The sequence below is a fragment of the Polypterus senegalus genome, chromosome 12 (assembly GCF_016835505.1).
Source record: "Polypterus senegalus isolate Bchr_013 chromosome 12, ASM1683550v1, whole genome shotgun sequence".
Taxonomy (NCBI): domain Eukaryota; kingdom Metazoa; phylum Chordata; class Cladistia; order Polypteriformes; family Polypteridae; genus Polypterus; species Polypterus senegalus.
The window spans coordinates 5003950-5024436 of NC_053165.1; the positions used below are offsets into that span (position 1 = coordinate 5003950).

Genomic DNA, 20487 nt, shown 5'->3' on the forward strand with positions numbered 1-20487 from the left:
CTGCCTGCATGATGATAAGCAAAAGCCACAAAAGTAAATTGCCAATCATTACCCTTCAAGTATATAATGAACTAGTCATGTCTATATATAGTACATAGTTTTCTCTCTCAAGACCCTGTGGCTCAGAATAAACTAACCTTACTGGAAAACTAACATAATCATGAAAAAAAATCTGAGAAAATGGCAATGTTGTTTTGCATTTAATAGTAAGAAAAGGTGATCTTAGTTCCGGTTTTATCAGAAGAGCACAAAATAGTGGCCAAGTGTGATGGCAAGTTAGTGGTATCATGGTTCAAGTACCACATGTATCCTTTTTATTTATAATCTTGATCTTAATTTAGGTTTGTTGTACAACAATATGTGCAGAACAACCAAAAGCCAAAAAGTGTTGATTACTATAAATTAATCTCTCATCATAGTCCCACAGAGATCTAAAACTTTAGGTTGTTCACACCTTTCCTTTACCGTCAGTTCCTTATGCATTAAAATGTGCAATTATTTTATATTATTTTATTGTTTCTAGTCATAGCAACGTCTTTTTGCTTCCCAGTGAATATTCCATTGCCATCTTCTGTATTCTGTCATTTAAACCAAATCTATTAGCCATATTCTTTATTTATTAGTTCTTTATTAGTTCATGTCCGACTTCCTACCACACATTTACTTAGCTGGGAGTTTAAATTTGCTCCAGTTTATATGTATGTCATTTAAATTCTATACACCCCCCTATTGCTACATGTATTATCATGACAACCGTGATATCCATTCTATGAGAAAAATCAAACAGTTTGCAGAATGTAAGGCTTAATTACTACCACATCTACAGAACAAGCAAAAAGCAATTTACACTTGTTTCCAATCTAAAAATATAGATAATTATAAAAACCACTGGGCTCTATGCAATTTTGAAACTTCTTTAAGTTAAACCATTACCTACGAATCACAACTACTTTTATATACTGTAAAAATTAGATACTTCCAGGAAATTTGACAGACATCATAAACAGAAAATGCAGTCACGTAATGTGGCGCTTTTGAATAGAATGTGGGACTCTTGACCAATGAATGAGGGCCTGCTGGACAGGTCAATATCATTTTTGAACGGAGTACTATACTTCGTTAAGATACCCAACGATAAATCTTTTTTTGTTTCTTCAAGGCATAGTTGTGGAAGAAAAATGGCAATATATTTGTGCAATTTTTAATCCTTCAAAATCTAAAAAAGTTTAAAATGTTCTCAATATTTTACAAGGTACTGTGCGAGTTATAATTATAAAATATACACTTACATATCTCTTTATTATAATAATAACAATAATAATAATAATAATACATTTTCTTTATTTGTAGGCACCTTTCTAAACAATAAAAATAAATAACATAATAGTAATATATAATAAAGTCCTGGGACAAGATGAGACGCAACATTTTCAGAGAGAGATACTTTCATGACCCATGAGACAAGACTTTGTGCCAAAAGATTTAATCACTCCTGGGGCGAGAAATAAAAGACAAAGAGTAGATGACAAAATAGAATGTCATAAAGAGGTTCAAAAATGTGGGTGCGACACACATGCAGAGCAGGTTAGAGATAATGAAAGTATAGTGTAACCTCGGTTTGCGAGTAACTTGGTTTACGAGTGTTTTGCAAGACAAGCTTTTTGACTTGATAAACGAGCAAGTTCTTGCAATACGAGTAGTACGGATACGCTTTGTCTGCTGAGCGTCATGTGATCACAACTGAGCTAATGGTTCTTCTCTCTCTCGTGCGTGTGTGTGTGTGCGCGTGCGTCTCTCTCTCGGGCAGTCATCTCCTATTCTCCATCTGAGTTGGCGTGCCTCACTCATATAGTCAACATCCGTATGAGGGTATACTGTTTACTACAGCATTGTGACTATGTGTGTGCGCGCTGTGACGTGCGAGTCCCCATCTTGAGCCCCAAAACACGAAGCGGAGTCTCAGTACTTTACCACCACCTGCTTTATTCAGCTTGAAACAGCAACAGCGCGGTTATTTATTGTAGCAGGATCTGCAACTCTCCTATACACAGACAGCAGTCAGGCAGGGTCGTTGCCAAGTAGTACTGTGCCCTGCACATTTATAATGTTCCTTGTATCACCTATCGACAGCATGCGCTTATAGCATGTCCACGATCTTTTTGGATTCACTTTTACGACAAACTGCTATAGTGCTGGGAGACTGCGATTGCTTTGGGACGCTCTTCCGCGTGTCATCCCGTTGGGTGGAATCCCACAAAAGTTTAGAAACTCACTCACACCAGCCATGATTCTTTTCAAAGGTAAAGTGCAGGTTAATTTGTTTTACGCATTTTTACTTTATGTTTTGTATTAATCATTTTTATATGAATAGTTTTGGGTTGTGGAACGAATCATATGAGTTTCCATTATTTCTTATGGGGAAATTCACTTTGATATACAAGTGCTTTGGACTGCGAGCACAATTGCAGAACGAATTATGCATGCAAACAGAAGTTCCACTGTACTAAAATGACAGTAAAGATCGCATTAGCACAAACCAACGGAAATGATTACTCGGTGAAATAACGGAACAGCGAAAAGACATTGAATATATAGTTTGGATCTAAACTTTAAGTCGGAGACTTGGAAATCGTCTAATTCATGTTGCCATCAGGGAAAAGCAGTGTTCCTTCCAAAGAAGACGTGTATCCTCGAGAATTAAAAGATTTGTTGTTGGGTGAAAGTGAAATCCACATACGCGAGCAGCAGAGACACGACGTGGCTGGTGCATAGCGCAGGCCTAGGGGTTGGTGAGCAAAGCCCCCTAGTACACACACAAATGAATTATTGGATTGTATTACAATGCCAAATATGTTTCCTTAAATTTACCTAGGATACTGGGTAAACAAAATTTGTGACAAACTTCTATCTGAAAATAATTCACTCTATCTTTGCAACACAGAGACAAAAAAACTATTCAAAAATACAGTTGCTGCATAATTAAAATCTGCATAGTTGACAGCAATTTTTTACTTTAATTTCTTATAAAAAATAAACACAAAGCAATGCTTCTTAAATAAAGGACACAAGTCGATGCAATGAGCCATGCAACCAATCATAGCAGTTTTCTGACTAAGCTACTGTGTCTGAATGACCAATACAGTGTAATGGAGACCCAAAAGAAATAACAATACATGATAAAAGCAACATTTAGTAATGTTAACATGTATATGAGGTGCTTTAGTTGGCTGCATTCCTAACGTCGGATAGGGTGAAGGAATTTGGGTGATTTACTTACATACACACACTTCCATTTAAGATCTTCCAGGGAGTTTCACATCAAACAATCCCTTCAAGAGAGGTTGGCACTGTGCCGCTAACCTTGCCAAGCAATCTCACGTTCTTCATTTCAATTCAGATTAACCCCCAGGGAGAGTAACGGAGAGCATTTTGTACTGCACACAGATTATGGAATCACTAGAGTGTGTGACAAAGGACCTTTTCCATGTACAGACAGCTATTATATAAAACGCTAACCTCAGTTGTATGACTTGCTGCCTGCTAACACTAAAACAACATGCCTATAGAAACAACACCCAATCACTCAAAACTCTCATTATACTATTTTTTTCTCTAAATGCAGTTCATTTTTTTTTTATTTAATGTCAATAATAAAATGACTATAAGCAACTACTAGTTCATGTCAGGTTGATGTTAGATGAAGGATAACCTGGCATCATTGAGTGCAATGTGGGAACCTGCATAGAGGCTGTACCAGTCCATCACACGGTCCACCCATACAAACAACCAAACTCATTAAGTGAAAACTTGGAAGAGCCAAAACACCTCACGTGAACATCTCTGGCAACTGATGACATTGAGTCAATGAGCTAGCAGTGCTAATCGTGGTTTACAGTGATTGGTAAAGTGGCACAAGTGTATGATTATGGTAAAGAAGAGTTCATAAAATGATAACAGTATCTGCACCCACTTAAAAGGATATTTAAACAGGGCTTGTAATGGATTACTAAAAGTGACCCTCTTATTAAACCTTACAGCCATTAATGGTTCTCTAATACACTTGATTAAGATGTTTTTTTTTAAACAAAACGTTGACATCCCCAGGTTTGATATGCTGTAAATATTTCAAACATATTCAGCAATGGTATGACAAAAATTAGAATTAGTCATTTAAAAAAAATACATTTGTTTGAGAAATGGTCAGACATAAAAATATACAGTATCCTCCATAATGTTTGGGAAAAAGACACATTTTTTCCCCTTGATTCCCTTTCTGTTCCACAGTTTACAAATAACAAATCAAACAATTTAATGGGATTAAATTGTTGCAGACACACTGCAGACTTTCATTTAAGGGGATTTGCATACAATTTGGTCACACAACACTTTTCTATATAGTATTCTAACCCCCGCCCCAATTTCAGGGCAGCGTAATGTTTGGGACACATCAATGGCAGGTGTAAATGCATCTTCTGTTAAATCTATACAATGGTATTATAGATTAAAAGTAACTACATCACAATTTTAGGCTGACCAGGTCGCACACAGTGACAGTGCTGGTCCTTTCTGAGCTTCTCCTTTTATTGCTTTTAATTTTCCTACTTCTCACAGACAAAAGGGTAAAAGAAAAAATTCTCAAATTTATCAGGAAAATAAAATGTTTATTGTACTGTAGGTTTTTAATAATTAATACAAAGTGAACAGAATTCAAGTTTGAAGTTTAATGTTAGCATACCATAAGCAGTGTGCCATTTCACTATTTGTTGAACACACTACTGTATGAAGCTACATTGTTTTATTTACACCAAGTGTCTATCTGCAAGATAAAGAAATCTCTGCCCTGGAACACAGGAGAAGAGAACAAAACATGATGTGATTGTCCAATAAAAGCAAAGGTGATAATCCAAGTTCCAGCCACAAATTTAAAGTCAATAAACAACACTTTATTCTTATGGACTCATCTGTTTCAAATATATGTCAATTATGATGTGAGGAGCTCCATCTTTTCAAATGCTAGTTCAGAAATGTGAGTAGCACTCAGTTTTGTGTGTAAGTTAGTAAAGCTAGACAGTTTATGGGGAGATAAGGTCGTTTCTTGCTGTGCTAAATCATAGACTTATGAATTGTATGGGAAAAGTCGCCCCCCCCTTATGACAAAATAAACAATTACGCACAACGCAAAGTATACACTCTCACATAAAACAAATTACATGTAAAACATACTATTAATTCTCCATTAACGTGGCAAACGAGAAGAAGGTGCTCAAAATGACAGGTAAAGAATATGTAATTAAAACGGGATATTAACTGTATAGGTGGTAATGGAGCAGGCGTCTGGGACCAACAGGTGAACACTTGGACATCTAAAGATTGGCTGCAAAATCCTTGTGTGATTCAGGGGTTAGAACATTACTTATACTGTAATTTATTTTATGAAAACCTACTCACATTAAGCAGTATTGATGAACATTTAATTTAGCATCCATGTCTCTCTATTATTTTATAATAAAAAAAAAAATCTTGGAAGAAGACAAGATGTGATTGTCTCAGAGACACTTTCACATCCCGCGAGACAAGTCTTCGTGCCAAGTGATGTAACCACGCCCAAGGCGAAAGCCCCGCAAGACAAGAGCTTATGCAAAGAGATTTGTAAAAGTCCTGTGTGGGTTTGTCAGACTAACGACATTCACTCACAGACCGTTATATGTTGCGTTATCACAATGTGATTCACAAACACCGAATCAAAATTCATTGTAATATGGATGAAAAGGTAAAAGTGAAAAAAGATCGAATATATGGACATAGGTGATATGACAGAAGTGTGCCACACGAAATGCAGATCACGCAGCACAGCAGCTGATCGGGCAAAGAGGAGGTAAAAAAAACGTGTTTCCCACTGTTTCACAGTTTAAAAAAGAGGATTGGAAGAGCGACTGCATCTCCATGGGATGCGTTCAGTCCCCCTCTTCACAACGCAAGTGGCAGAGATGCAAAGTGGTTGGGGTGTAGTGCAGGCGGGGTAAGCGAAGCCCCCTAGTTTAAACATATAAAGAACTACATAGGGAGGCAAGGTGAATCAGTTGTTAACACTCCTACTTCAAAAAATCAAAACTTCTAGGTTTAAATCCAAGCAACAATTCCACCAGTCTCCCATCCCACCAGCCTGTGGACACTATGCACATTCTCTTCATATCTCATGGAATTTCTTTAGACACTGCAATTTCCTCCTACATTCCGAACAATTGCATCTTAAATTACCATTTGACTCAAAAAGTGGCTTGGAGTGAGTGAGTATGCCCTGTAACAGACTGGTGCTCGACGCTGCTGCGTCTGGGCACCACGAGATCCGGAAACAGAAGAGGTTTTGCAAAAAGAAATTAAATCAACCACTGAGGTTCATCATTATATTTCAGCAAAGAGTGGAAAAATTAAGTCTGCACTATTTAATGTCTAGGTATAATGACTAACGCACAATTTACACAAATGAAGTATAAAATGATAAAATGATACAGAAAACAATCATTAATCAAGTGAAATACTTTTTACATGATAATAAGCAAAAAAAAAAAAAGAATGAAACACCATCCTCTTTAACCTGTTCTTAGCACTTCAGCTACCACCTGTTGGTCATTTCACAACTTTGTTTATATAATATGCTGTGTAATTATTTATCTAAAAAAAGTTGTGTCACACTTAATATCCCAAGTTAAATATGAACTGGTCCCTGGGCCTCAGCAACTGATTATATCATATTTAGCTACAATAACTGAAATCACACATTACTGGTACTTATAAGACCATGCTCAATTTGGCAATATTTGTGGATTTTCAAGCATTCACTGCTGGTGTTCCTGCTGTAATAATTGCTACAGAGTTTGGGTCCAAGCTCTGACTAAGCCATTTCAAAACTCGAGTTGTCTTTTTCTTCACCAATACTGACCTACACTTGTTAGTGTGGTTTGTGTCACTGTCTTGTTGCATGATCCTGTGAAGCTCTAGGCTATGGATGAATAACTAGCAAGCTCACTGAAGAATCCTTTCATGCAGGGCAGAAGTCATTGTTCCTTCGGTACTGGCAAACAGCTGAGGTCCTTCTTCAGCAAAGGATTTCCAAGCTATAACACAACTATCAACATGTTTTGAGTTCTCACGTGAGGTTCTTACAGGTCTTCACAGACATGGTCCACACTGTCCTTGAACACTGTGTCTTCCAAAATGTGGATTTAAGAGGAGGATCCTTAGAGATTAAATGAGCCTGCAGGTTCTGTATAACTTGATGGAGATCTATTAGATTAAATGAGGAAGGACAGGCACGCCTGGGAAGATTGGCTACTACCCCAAATGTTCTTTGACAATACCTGACAATATGGCCTGCTGTATATAGTGAGATGGTTTTGTAGCTTCTCTTGGAATGACGAAGATCCACAATCAACACAAATGAAGGTTCTGGAGGTCAAAACTGAGTCAGGTGTAGATTTGGCATACCTGCAATTTGCCGAAGTTCACAGCTTGGGACAATAATTTTTTTAAGGTTGAACATATTAACAAGTAGACTTTCTTATATATACAAGGTGAACCAAAGTAAGTACCACATTTCTCAAAGCAGCCAAGTGGGGTGGGCTGGGGGGGTCCCTCTGATAGGAGATACCTTGTAGTTTTCAGTTGGCCAAATGCTTTGGTCCAGTGCGCATCGTGTTTTCACTGTTGAAGTGTTCTTCAAAAACAACAAATCCATCATCACTACGTAACGCACCTTCTGAACGCACTTCAGCATTCCTCCTAACGGTGACGTCCCAAATTGGAAAACAGATTTTCAGCGGGTGGCTAAATTTAGACAGACGGGTACAACATTGAACAGAAAATCTCCAGGCCGTCCTCGGACTGTATGAATGCCTGAAAACATCCAAACTGTAAGGGCATCAACTTTGCAGTCTCCTAGACATTCAGAATGCTTCTGCCTTTAGCATTTCCAACACATCTTTGATTTTGCATGAGGACCCTAATTTACATCCATACAAAATGATGGCAGTGCAGGAACTCACAGAGAGACTGGGAGAGCTGTAGAGAGTTGTGCACCAACATTCTGCAAACCGTTCACTGAGATGACATTGTCACTTGCAGCGGTGAGGCACAACTCCATTTGAATGGTTGTGTAAATAAGCAAAACTTTTGCGATGTCGGGTGGCCTTCACGTTCACCCGATCTCACTCTGTGAGATTTCTTCTCAAGTTGACGGTATACATACACCGACCTCAAAACCTTGAAACCCTCAAGGACGCTAATCGCCACAAAACCGTCGCTATTTCCCTTGAAATGGCCAAACAAGTTATGTGAGCATTCAGAAATTGTCTCAAAGAGTGTATCACTAATGATGGTCTCCACCTTGAAGACAACATTTTTGAAAGGCAGTGAAAACAATCTGTTTTGTATACCCTTTCTTGTGTCATAATGAAATTTATTTTATCTTATAGCATTTTGGTAGAATAAACGTTTGAAATGTGGTACTTCCTTTTGGCTCACCCTGTACTATTACAGGCTGCACATTTACTGTAAAATAATACACAAAGATGCAGAAAAATCAAACAGTGGCCAATCATTTACCACTGAACTATGAATTGAGCCTGCACTTAATTCTGCTATGGCACTTTAACATATTTAAAGAAAATAAAACATACCAGACTGCAGAGGATAGTTAACATCACGCCTTGACGCATTTCTGTCTACATATAGTTTTTAAATAGCAACTTTATTATGAACATATAAATGAATGATTCCAAAATGTGAACACTTTATTATTTGCCAACCAGTTAAGAAAAAGGAAGCATAGAGTCAGAACTAGCAAGAAAGCTAAACTGAAGTGAAAAGTGCATACACAAGACTTCTGCACACTAAAGCCTCAGACTAACAGCCATGTTTCTGAATTTTATGGAGAAGTACAAACCACACTGTTAGAACCTTCTCAGACCACAAAAAACAGTCTACAATATTTTTTCATCTTAAATATGTTAGAATATTAAGATGTTTTCTAAATATACACGATACTGAAATTAATTCAAGCATTTATTTCTAGTAGTATTGAATACTGTAATGCGTTATTCACTGGCAATTCAAATCGTACTCTATGGAGCTTTCAGTTCATTCAAAATGCTGCTGCAAGAATCATTACAAGAACTAGAAAGTTCTCAAGTCCTTGCACTGGCGAGCCCAGTTAAGCTTACAGCCAATTTCAGAATCCTCCTTTTAACATACAAATCCTTAAACAGCCAAAGCCTGGTTTACCTAATTCATCTTAACATCACTTACAAACCACAGTAGGCGTTAAGATTAGGGATGCACCCATCAAGATTTTTAAAGGCCGATACCGATCACCAATTTCATGTTACTTGATTGGCCGATTCAGATTCCCCTTTATCTCTTCAAAAAAAAACTTTTTGAAGTCCCGTATAACCACAAAAATAGAAGTTGTGTCCTGTATCAAGAGTATTTTTACAATTAAACTATAGAACACACGTTAACTGTTCATGTTTTATTAACAAAATGAAATTATGTAGGCTTATTGCTCAGTGACCATAATTCACAAAAATAAATAACATTTCCTTAAAATATACACCTTAACTAATAAAATATGTACAAAACATTTATCCATACTAATAAAAGGCAAAGCCCTCACTGACTGACCGACTGACTCACTCATCACTAATTCTCCAACTTCCCGTGTAGGTAGAAGGCTGAAATTTAGCAGGCTTATTCCTTACAGCTTACTTACAAAAGTTAGGCAGGTTTCATTTAGAAATTCTACGCGTAACAGTCATAACTGGAACCTACTAATTACAAACTGTCACATTTAGTTTTTTCTGTAATGTGCATATCTGAAACAAGGCTTAATTACAAAAAGTAGTTTTCACCATGTTTCTAACAAAAATACATAAATAAATAAATAAATATATATATAAAATTATCATATATAATATATATATTATTACATATATAAAAAAATTCTGCTTAAATGTAAATATACATGCATGTTTTAATCATTTTAAATCATTAATTGCACTACAGCTTTTTGCTGTTAAAATATATATTTACTATATTTATTTACAGGTGTGTTTTTGTCTTTAGTGTATCAACTAGACATTCAGAATTCTTGGAGTGTAATTATAAAACCATTCTAATTACGTAGCACTTGTTTCTTACCAAAAATATGCTGAATGACACACAGCAACAAATAATACACACAGTACCAATCTTTAAAAAAAAAAAAAAAAAGTCTATTTACTAATCAGCAACTTCAAATTTTTGTATCTTTTTTTAAATTAAAAGTGTAAGCTACTGCATTTTAACTAAGCTTTCTGTCCAGATTAAAAAAGTGTGTTTTAATTTAAAGCTCAAAATAAAAGTCTGAGTTCCTTAAAGTAGCTATTCTTACCGTCTGCCTAGTTGGACAGGACGACTTCTCCATTACTTTTTTTTCAGTTTAGTACTCCACTTTCTTTATCATAAAGGCTAATATACCAATAACCCCTCATTCACTAATAAAATAGGCCTCCACTCGCTGCTCTTTGCTTACAATACAAGAAGTATTTGCAGTCTTAAAAAAAAAAAAACCCACACACACATACTGGCTCAACTACTGTATTACCATGCATAATGGAGCACTACAACTAAATTACCATGAAGCTTAGAAAACCAGGGGCTGAAAATAGTGGTTTTGGTGATCGGTCTTTTTTATGATCACCGATCAAGTATTTTTTTTTTTTAGTGAAAGTCTAACGATTTCAATCAATGGCTGATCGAAGTGAGAATCCCTAAGATCTCAAAATGCCAGCCTACTTAAGATTCTTAAGACTAGAGCAGCTAATTAGTTGTGCATTGACTATCTTTGTTAGTCACTTGTACAAAAACAAACAACACAGTAATTATAAACTGTAACTAACCATCTTTTACTCCATGTTTCTTCTTGATATCATGTTATGGCACTTGGTACCACTGCCAAGTTGTTCTCCTACCCATGGAAACGTTAGCGGAGATATTGGCAGCCTTGGAATCATCGGATGGAAAGATTATGTCATCAGATTGTACAGCCCAGCACAGACTCTGCTATAGTTTCTCTCTCTCTAACAATTGACTTTGGTCCCTCAGAGATTTATTTCTCCAGGGATGCTGCTGACTGGAATGTTTGTTTTTTTTCTCCTTTGCTATCTAGCAATTAATTAATGGAGAGATCTTGTTGGTTTCCATTTACGTCAATCTGTTTCAAAGTACTTTGCTTTCTTGCACTTTTATTCAAATCTGTGTCGTCTACTACTACCGCGTATACTAATTCTACTAAAAGCACCATAGGAAAACAAACTGATCAGAACTGAAATATGTTGGTAGCCTTGTGTTTCTAGGAGGGTTGCCTTTAGCAAAATGGTCAACTTTTGTGCATGAATTACTAGTGGAGCAAACAGACAAAGAACAAGTCACAAAAGACCAAACAAATCCAAACCTTTCCAGAAACATGGAGAACATGTAACCAGTCCTACTGATGACATTTACAGGTGAACTTTTGGAGATTTGATGAGCTTTAATAAGTCCAGTACACTCAAGGAATCCTTATTGAGAAACCATTTGGGGTTACTATCTGCAAAGTACACTGCTAGTTGTCAGATGGTCACATGAGGCTCTGGAGACACTAAACTTTGGTGGCATGAAGGAGTCACACAGGACAAATACAGGGAGGTAATGGATGGATGTGCAGCTGCTCAAAATTACCCACATGGCACTGCAAACGTGGATTTTGAACCTATAGAGGAGAGTTTTTAGATCAGCATGGCATTGACCTGTTGATTTAGTAATTGCACTGGATACCAAGTTATATGGAGAATGACCAAGGCGCACAGAGACATATTTGGGAGGAATGTTCTTCCCAATTTAAATCTAGGAGGTGGATTTTAGGGCTCTACATGGACTGTCCTTAAACACCATGCTTATACTCAAGGATGCCCTCAGCTGTGCAACGGCACCTTAAGCCAAAGGTCCACAATTGACTTTGCAGTCATATGATATATAAACTATGGTAAAGAGATGTTGAGCTGCAAAATAATTGGTATTCATTTGGCACAGACAGTGAGGACATCTGTGGGACAGTTCCAAGAAACAAGCAACTAGGGTCAAGGAGAAATTACACACTAGTGTAGAAAAAAGTTTGATAAAGTTGTGAAGAACAAATTTTATAAAACATCTAAGTACAACTGGCAAAACATTTAATGACTCAGGCATGGCAAAGTGGACATTGTCCAGGCTTTCTTCAGCAAAGGTGGGCAAACACTGACCTCAGATGAGAATTATATTGTGACGCTGTAGCAAATACTTCAAGGATCTCCCGAGTCCAGAAGCCATACACAAGAGAGGAAACACCTGGTGGAAATATTTGGTGAAGTTTGAAATGCCACATTCATCACCACTTTGGTAAATCTTCACACATGTATCTCATTGCCTGTTTCTTTCTTTTCGATTCAATCCAAGTTATGAAATAATTCGCTACCAACAATTTCATGTGGCTTAGTGATGGTGAATGACAGTCTTTAATTATGTAGTGTGTTTTTAATACAATGCCTTGTAGAGTTCTTAATATACAGTTAAGGGCAATCTTGTTTTGAGATTTTTGGGCACTTCACTTAAAGGCTTTTCTCCAAATATAAATTTGGACATTTCTATATGCACAACATAGAGTGTACAACCATGCCACACTCTACTCTTAAACACACTCGGCATTATGTTATTCACCACCCTGGCTATGTGCTGTCTTCTGGCTCAGATCGTACCAATCATGAAAAATTGCAGGGCAAACAAAGTAAAGGTTGTCATCCAAAGTCAACTCACCTACTCACAACTGCATTTAAACAGACTCCTTAACTTTACACTTGGCTCAGCTGGTGGAGTCTTCCACACCTTTTGCTTCAGTGCTAATGTGTAGAATGAGTATATCTGAACCCTGTGACACGGTCGTGTACACTGCACTTTATAACTTAGCTTGTGCTCTACCAGATCTTTATTTTAGACAATATCCTCACCTTTGTCTGTTCCTCATATCTTAATTAGGCTCTAAGTGTTACTAAAATTAAGCATTGATAGTTTTGCTAGCAACTCTTACATTATAAACAAACTCACTCTCAAAAATGATTTATCCATCAACTGCAAAAAGGAAGTGAAGATCCATTTTGGGCCGGGCTGAATGAATAATGTTAAGAACCATTTCCGTGGCAGAGATGTTGTTTTGTGGTTTAAAAGAACCGCAGAGCTAAGGCTGCAGGTGAGTGGATGATATCTACCTAAAAATACTGAAGGCACTGGATATTGTTGAGGCATCTATCTACAGGTATGTTAACATGGCTCTTCAGTGTTACATTCATTGGTGGTGAAGGTCCCAGTTACTGATGTAGCACACTCCCTGGCCTTGTTTAAAAGGCCTATGCTAGGAAACTGGACGCTCCGGTCTCCAGACAATAATCAAATATCAATTTCAGATGGGGTAAATGTAGCTTTTACCCTAATCATGGAAAAGTGGATCAACATTTTTTGCCTCATATGAGTTTGTTAATCTGTAAAGAGTAGTGCATTATGAGGACATGAGGTCATTTTCAATTTGTTTTTTATATATGTGGAAGAGCGAGTTATAAATGCATTCATTGGCTGATTCGGTTAAGGTGGCAACAGAATTCTACAACCTCCAGTTTGTCATTTTGAAGAGATGAACATCAAGGTGCCACTAAAGCACTGATTAGAATCCATTTTAGAAACTGCAGGTGGCATTTTTGCCAATCCAAGTGATCATGTCATTTTCACCGCAAGAGATTAAGGGATTGGGTGGCTTGCAGGTGACCGTAAAGTTGTTGGGATAAGAATCAGTTTATGCCAAACTAACTCAGAAGAGTGTAACACATGTAATAAAAACTTAAGTTACAATAATGTAAAACAATGAAGAGTATGAAAATATGACCTGATAATTTTGTTGTATAAGAAATGTAAAAGCATTAAAAGTAGGAGTATATGGCAAACCCAAGAAATAGTTAGATGTTGACAAACTGTTACATGCTGCTGCTACTGTGTCATTTCTATAATGTGCTGGAATACAAATACAGCAGCCTTAAAATTAAAAAGAACATCACGGTCTTAAGTACTTCTCGGGTTCACTATTTGCTTACACAGTGCTTGCACATTTGCATATGCTAGACAGGTAATACAATAAATGTAAAAATATTTGACATCTCTTGCCTACATGTCCTTTCCTCGATATCCTTGTGGGTTGGAATCTCTCTTGTCCGGTGCTCCTCTCCTTAATATGTTCCTCTAAAGCCTGACTCCCGTCCTTTGTCATTTTGAAGCACCTTGCTCGCCTCCTGCACACTTTTCTGTTTTCCATCTCTGAATGCCTTTACTCCTCTCTGTGTGTCTCACACTCTTTCAAACGCATCATCAAGGCCAAACTGACCAATCAAACTGCTCTGAGGGACCAAGGTATGGGTTTCAGGACACACACACACACATGCATGCATGCAGTCATTCAAATTTTATTACACAGTAGATAAGATATTGTAATACTGCAACAGCATAGACACCATGGTGTCCCACAGAATATGCCTAGCCTAAGGCCAAAGCACTGTTGTCTGCTTCAGTCACTGATAGCAATGGTGCTCATGGTGTTGGCCCCGTCATCTGTAATCATGCAAACATTCTGCGTCTCCTGTAAGCTTCAGGCAGCCAGTGCAACTCTCAGTCCTTGAAAAGTTGCATCTCTGTTCTGGAGGAATGTATGCTATTGGCAAGGATCTGCTTTTCAGCATAAATTCCTTATCAATATAATGAACCGTTATGTTCAGGCATCTTTCCACAGTTCTAGTCAGTCACAATTCAGCTGTTGTTACATAAAGTACCACCGTGTATTGGATATTTTCAATTTTGGTCCAACACTTCGAATAAAGTAAAGACAATACAACCTTGGGAAAATTACAGGAGGAGATGGTGTACGTCTTGTCTTACCTTGGGAGATGGAGCATTTTTTAAAACCCCTGGTTGTACACAGTTTTAATCAGAGCCTTATCTTTTGATAAATAAATGCTGTGACTACTATTTGCTTTTGATTTTGATAGCATTTCTGAATACAGACACACATTATAGTGTGAACAAGTAATGGTTGTCTATCCTGCAGACCCAGCATTACTGAGACTTGGAGCTTGGCTTTCATTCACATACTAGACTATATGGTTGATTTTTTGATGGCTATAAAAAATATTTGAGTCCAGTGCTAAAACATTATCAGTACTGAAAAACAAAATAATGTCACAATATGGACAATTCTCTTCATTTTTTTTTTTCTAAGACATGTAAAAAGTGTAAGGTGAACTGGGCTCAACATTTTTGATGTGCAAACTCCCTTTTTTAAAATGTTGCTAGACCATACCCCTAACAATGCATTTTGCAAGCCTTTCATGTTCACCAATGTTCTTGCGTTTACCAAATGTCTGTGTAATTAATTACAAAGCACTTGATAACTGGAGTACTAAATGGAAAACAGTAATCGACACTTTTTACAGTCGGTCAATTATTAGTTATCGCTGCACCAGCAATCGTAGTCACAATCAATATATGACTAATTATGAAGCCCAAACCTGTGCTGTAATTTACAGAATCCATTAGTTCATCTGTGCAGTAAGAAATTGCACAAAATCACTTTTAAATCCAATTGCCATCCATTCATCTTTCTTAAAGCACACTTAACAACTTTTAAGGACAGTTAACCATAAAACAAACAAAACAAAAAAAAAAATAGCACGCACTTAAGTGTTTTCATCAACAGTGAAAGTGTTTACAACACAAACAATAAAGGAATAAAATCGGGAGTGGTCTCCCCTCGACTTTCTTGTATAATGTACTCAGATATGGGGATGGATATTTCAGGAGTAAAACAATTATATTTTTATATTATGTACATTAAAGAACCATCAACAACAAATCAAATCAAATTAATATATTGAACAATCACGATAAAAGTAAGGCTGAATAAACTGGACTCAGCAGCTGCACAAATGAAAAAAGTACCCCTTCCGGTTAACGGAAATAGCCCTAAAGTTGATAAAAATCTACGTTTTATACCTAACACTTGTATTCAAAATTTGGTTGACCAAAGTGAAAACGTACTCAAGTTATCGTGTTTATACACACAAAAAGTAATTCCAAAAATGGCAGGGGGGTCTAAAATGCAGAGATTCACCAAAAGAGACACCAAATCTTTGGACCATTGCAATACTTTCCCTGCACTTCGTATACGAGAAAGTAAAAATAACAGAATTGTTTCTGTATGTTAGTTCAAAGTACAATAAATTTAGTGAAAATCTAAACACAAGCAATCCACAACTGCTTATAACTAATATAAATGCATCATGCAGACTTTTCTCAGGTGAAGTGTTGTTCAGCTCAGCACATCCACTGACTGCATTAACATCCATTTCAGATGCCAACATTGGTGTCTTGAGATGGCAATACGAACTTGAACACAAATAAGGTAGCAACAAAATGTAGGCAATTGCTCTGAAAATAAGTGTACTGAGGCATCCAATGTAAGGATTGCAGTTTTGTTTTCTTCTAAAACTGAGGAAAAATAACTGAGCTGCACTCCAGTCTTCATTCGAGGACAGGCTGACCTGCTGTCTGTAAAGAATCAGTTCAGATTGAGGGAGTGTGTAGTTAACCTCTACAAACGTTGATTTTCATAAATAAGCACAAGGAACCAGACTATGATGGCTTCTTCTTTTATGTTAGTTATCTTTTCCTTAAGGTTGTTGGAACTACCTCTCCAATTTCTCATTTCGGCTGCTGTGTATGTTGAGCCAATGGAAATGATTTCATGGTCACCTGTGTCATTGGCCCAAACCAACAAGAGCCTTTTCAAAACATAAGTTCTCTTTTGTGTCTTCCAAATGTTCATTATTAAAAGCATAAGACCGTTCTGATAAAAACAGACAATTACAGTTAAACTATCACTAAGGTACAATATTTATAAAATCCTTACCTTGTAAAAGGTAGCAAAGCAATCCAATTAGGACTAGCAGTTGAGCTTCATTGGTTTTGTTTCCCTAACAGTTCAAGTCTTTCAGTCCAGCTTTCTCATAAATCTAAAGGTATAAAAAGTACGAAAGACTGTTATGACGCAGAATTGGTAAATTGCTCTGCCTCACTTTAATAACTGTTTAGAGCGTTCCCTGCTGTATGTATCCACCTAGAAAACCTATTATTTATGATAATGGCATCTGACAGGAGTAATTCTAGCTTTCCTACAGACAGCTTTCATGTTAGTACATGAGCTACTTATGGAACACCCCATCAGTGCCAACCAGGTAATCCAATCTACTAAGAACCACTTGAGAGTCTTTCAGTTTGGAGTTCAATAATTCAATTTCCCAGGGAATTTCTAAAAGTGCAAATGTATTACTAGAACATTATTCTGTTATTGATGTAATTGCTGGCATCCTTTGCAAAGCGTAACACCACATCAACAAAGATAAACAAGCAAGACATTCTACTCACTAAAAGGATTTTGGTGCATAAATGGAAAAAAAAAATCCTACAACACACACACGATTAAAATGTCAACAAGTACGATTCCATGGGCAGTGTACCTGTTCTGAGCAGCTTGCCATGCAATCTCCCTGTTTACATTAATAACACTCGTGGTAATCCCATATTCATGCTGAACCTGTTGCCGTGCCACACAGACCTTTATTGTTTGGCAGATTTCCTGATTGTGAAAATGCTCCTGTGCTTTTCTAATGTTTTAAAAAAACGCCATTAAATTGTTCAGTTTGCAGCAGGCCTAAAGAACATATGGTTGTGCAAACACAGTCGGTCATAAGAGGGGATGAGGGTGTGAAAGACTCAAACAACCCCAATGTACTTTCAATTTCTGCCAGGCACATTACCTTCAATTGGTAAAATTATTAATGTGAATGACATTAAAGTATCCATGAATTCCACATCCCTTACCTCCACCAAATTTTTCGACTGCCTTCACAATTTCAATGAGCACCAAAGCAGGTGTGGAGAGCTGCCCTGAGAAGCCTCACGATGAACAGAGTTCTTCAGGTCCAAGTTTCTATACACATAGCTACCATCATACAAATGTGGGACTGGCATGGATGTCCTACATGGAAAGGGTGAAGTTAAGATGGGTAGCTAAGACCCCCCCACCCCAGTCATCCTGCTGTTTTAGTCCTCCGGCCAGGCTACTCAATGAGATAGGATGTCTCTCCTTTTTAAAAGTAGCTACAGTCAGATATGACGATTCATTGCAAGCCTACATTATACCCTGGTGACACTCTGTTAGACTTTGGGCCACTGAACAAAACCAACACCTCGATGCAACTTTAAATTATGAAGTAGTGAACTCTGAATGTTATTTGAACATAAGTGGCTGCTGTTTACTCATCATTCAAGCATCTTACAAATAGTAGGTGAGGTACTTGCAAAAGCAACCACTTCTACAGTTCTAATGAGAAAAACTCAGTATTTAAATAGAAAGCGTGCAAAAAATTAATGTCCTGAAGCAAACTCCATGGTTAAACACCACTTTCTGTATAACAGGCCACTGGTCAATTACCATTTTAAATGATGATATTAGAGGATATTTATTCTGGATGGTGCAGTGTGGAGTTGTCACCTTCTTGCCCCTTGGTGGTTGCTTGGGTAAGACGGTGAAGAGCATTACATGGACGTTTTAGTGACAGGCGTTTTGATTTACTTCACTAACTTGACTGCCCATTTAAGTGAATCGATTCATTTGATTCATCAACAGGATACAGGGCTGTTTGCAGTAGAGAAAAAACTGCTAGTTCCACCTTGAAATGAATCACAAAATATACTGTAGCTAATCAAATAATTGAAACATTATTATATATTGTAAATTTTATATTAAACATGCTAATAAGTCACGTTGTATAACATGGTCCTGTTTGAAAGCGTGAAAATCATACATGAACGGGAATCGTGTACGTCACTCTTGGGTAACAATTCAGTTCGAGAATCAAATGAATGAGAACTGTGCACCTCGTTCCAACTCCTTGCAATAAGAATAATAAGAACCTGTGAATGATACATGCCTGTTGTAGTCAATGAGCCATAAAAAAAGTGTATTAAAGTAAGGGTAAAAGCAAATAACTGGTACAAATGAGAATATTTCTATAAGGTTCAATTTTGTGTGACTGATGCGTAGAAGGTACAAACAGCCATAACCATGTGAGCTTAAAATTATGTTTATATATTCTGTTTAAAATTATTCCAATAATGAAATGTATAAAAAAAATGGATACATCGTTGACGGTAATTCAGTCTGAAGTTGGAAGAATCATAAAGCGAATAGGAAACACGAACTCAGGTGTTCAGTACCTGATCATGCACTTTAATTGGTGGAGCAGTGGCTCTGAAGCGGTATCCGTACAGTTGCCGGTTCGAATCCCGGTACTGCCAGAAGGGATTCTGCTCCATTGGGCCCTTAACCTGCAATTGCTCAGGTAGCACAGTACAATAGCTCACCCTGTGCTCTGACCCCAAGGGGTGTGCGAGAATCACATTTCGTCGTTGCTGTACAATGACAATATAATTGAATTATTATTATTAAATATCTACCTGCAGAATGAAAGATGCCAAATACATCATCCAGGTGCTACAGAAAAAATGTCAAGAGGAGGGTTTTGGGTTTTGACGGAGTACTGGTGAGCTATAAACGAAGCAGCTCAAAGAAAACGTCCGAGCATGCATGGTGTTGATAAAGACATGGAGAAACACTATTGTGTAGTAAGAAGGAAACTATCTGAAAACTCCCAAAGCAGGTACAGTATTACCCAAGCTTCTATGTAGTGCCTGCAACTAATATTGGCACTCTTGATACATTCATTATTTATTCTCTGGATTTTTCATTCAAAATTTTTTTTTAAATTGAGCCTTTAATTGAAGTAAAAAACTCGGTGAGGGATCAGAGACCATTCCTCCATACAGAATCTCTGTAGATCCGTCACACTTCATGACTTTCCTCTACTTCTCATCCCACAGGTATTCAGTGGGGTTTAGGTCAGGGGACACTATGAGCCACTGGAACACTTAGAAACATTTTTGTGATGTGGTTTTTAAGTTCTTGGCCCCATCCTTCGTCATCTGTGCAAAAATCTTGACTGGACATTCCTGCACCTCTACAAAGTTCAGCAGGAGCAATACACTACCCTTGGCGCCGCGTTCCACTCATTCCGCACTGGGCTTCCTGACCCCCTTGCCTGCTTTCCTTTGTACCTGGGTCAACCTTGATCCAGACGTTGTTCTTCATCTCTCTGTCTTTTTCTTGACTTATCTCTACACTTTGTTTTTCCTTTCACTCTTGGGTCCCTCTAATACCCTGTAAGTGTGGGTCCGACAGCTGTGGTAACTGCCTTAATGCATGTTTCATTCAATTAGCACACTTCC

At 37.4% G+C, this 20487-nt stretch overlaps 1 protein-coding gene across 2 annotated transcripts in view; it reads right to left on the reverse strand.

Annotated features, from left to right (window-relative positions):
- Positions 1-20487, reverse strand: part of LOC120540178 (ataxin-7) — an 86234-nt gene that overhangs the window by 57087 nt on the left and 8660 nt on the right. The window contains exon 2 of one of the 2 annotated variants that reach the window (XM_039770727.1): positions 17051-17153. The exons of the other annotated variant lie outside the window; for it this stretch is intronic. The gene's annotated coding sequence lies outside the window, so the exon portion shown is untranslated. The remainder of the gene's footprint in view (positions 1-17050; positions 17154-20487) is intronic. 2 annotated transcript variants of the gene reach the window in all.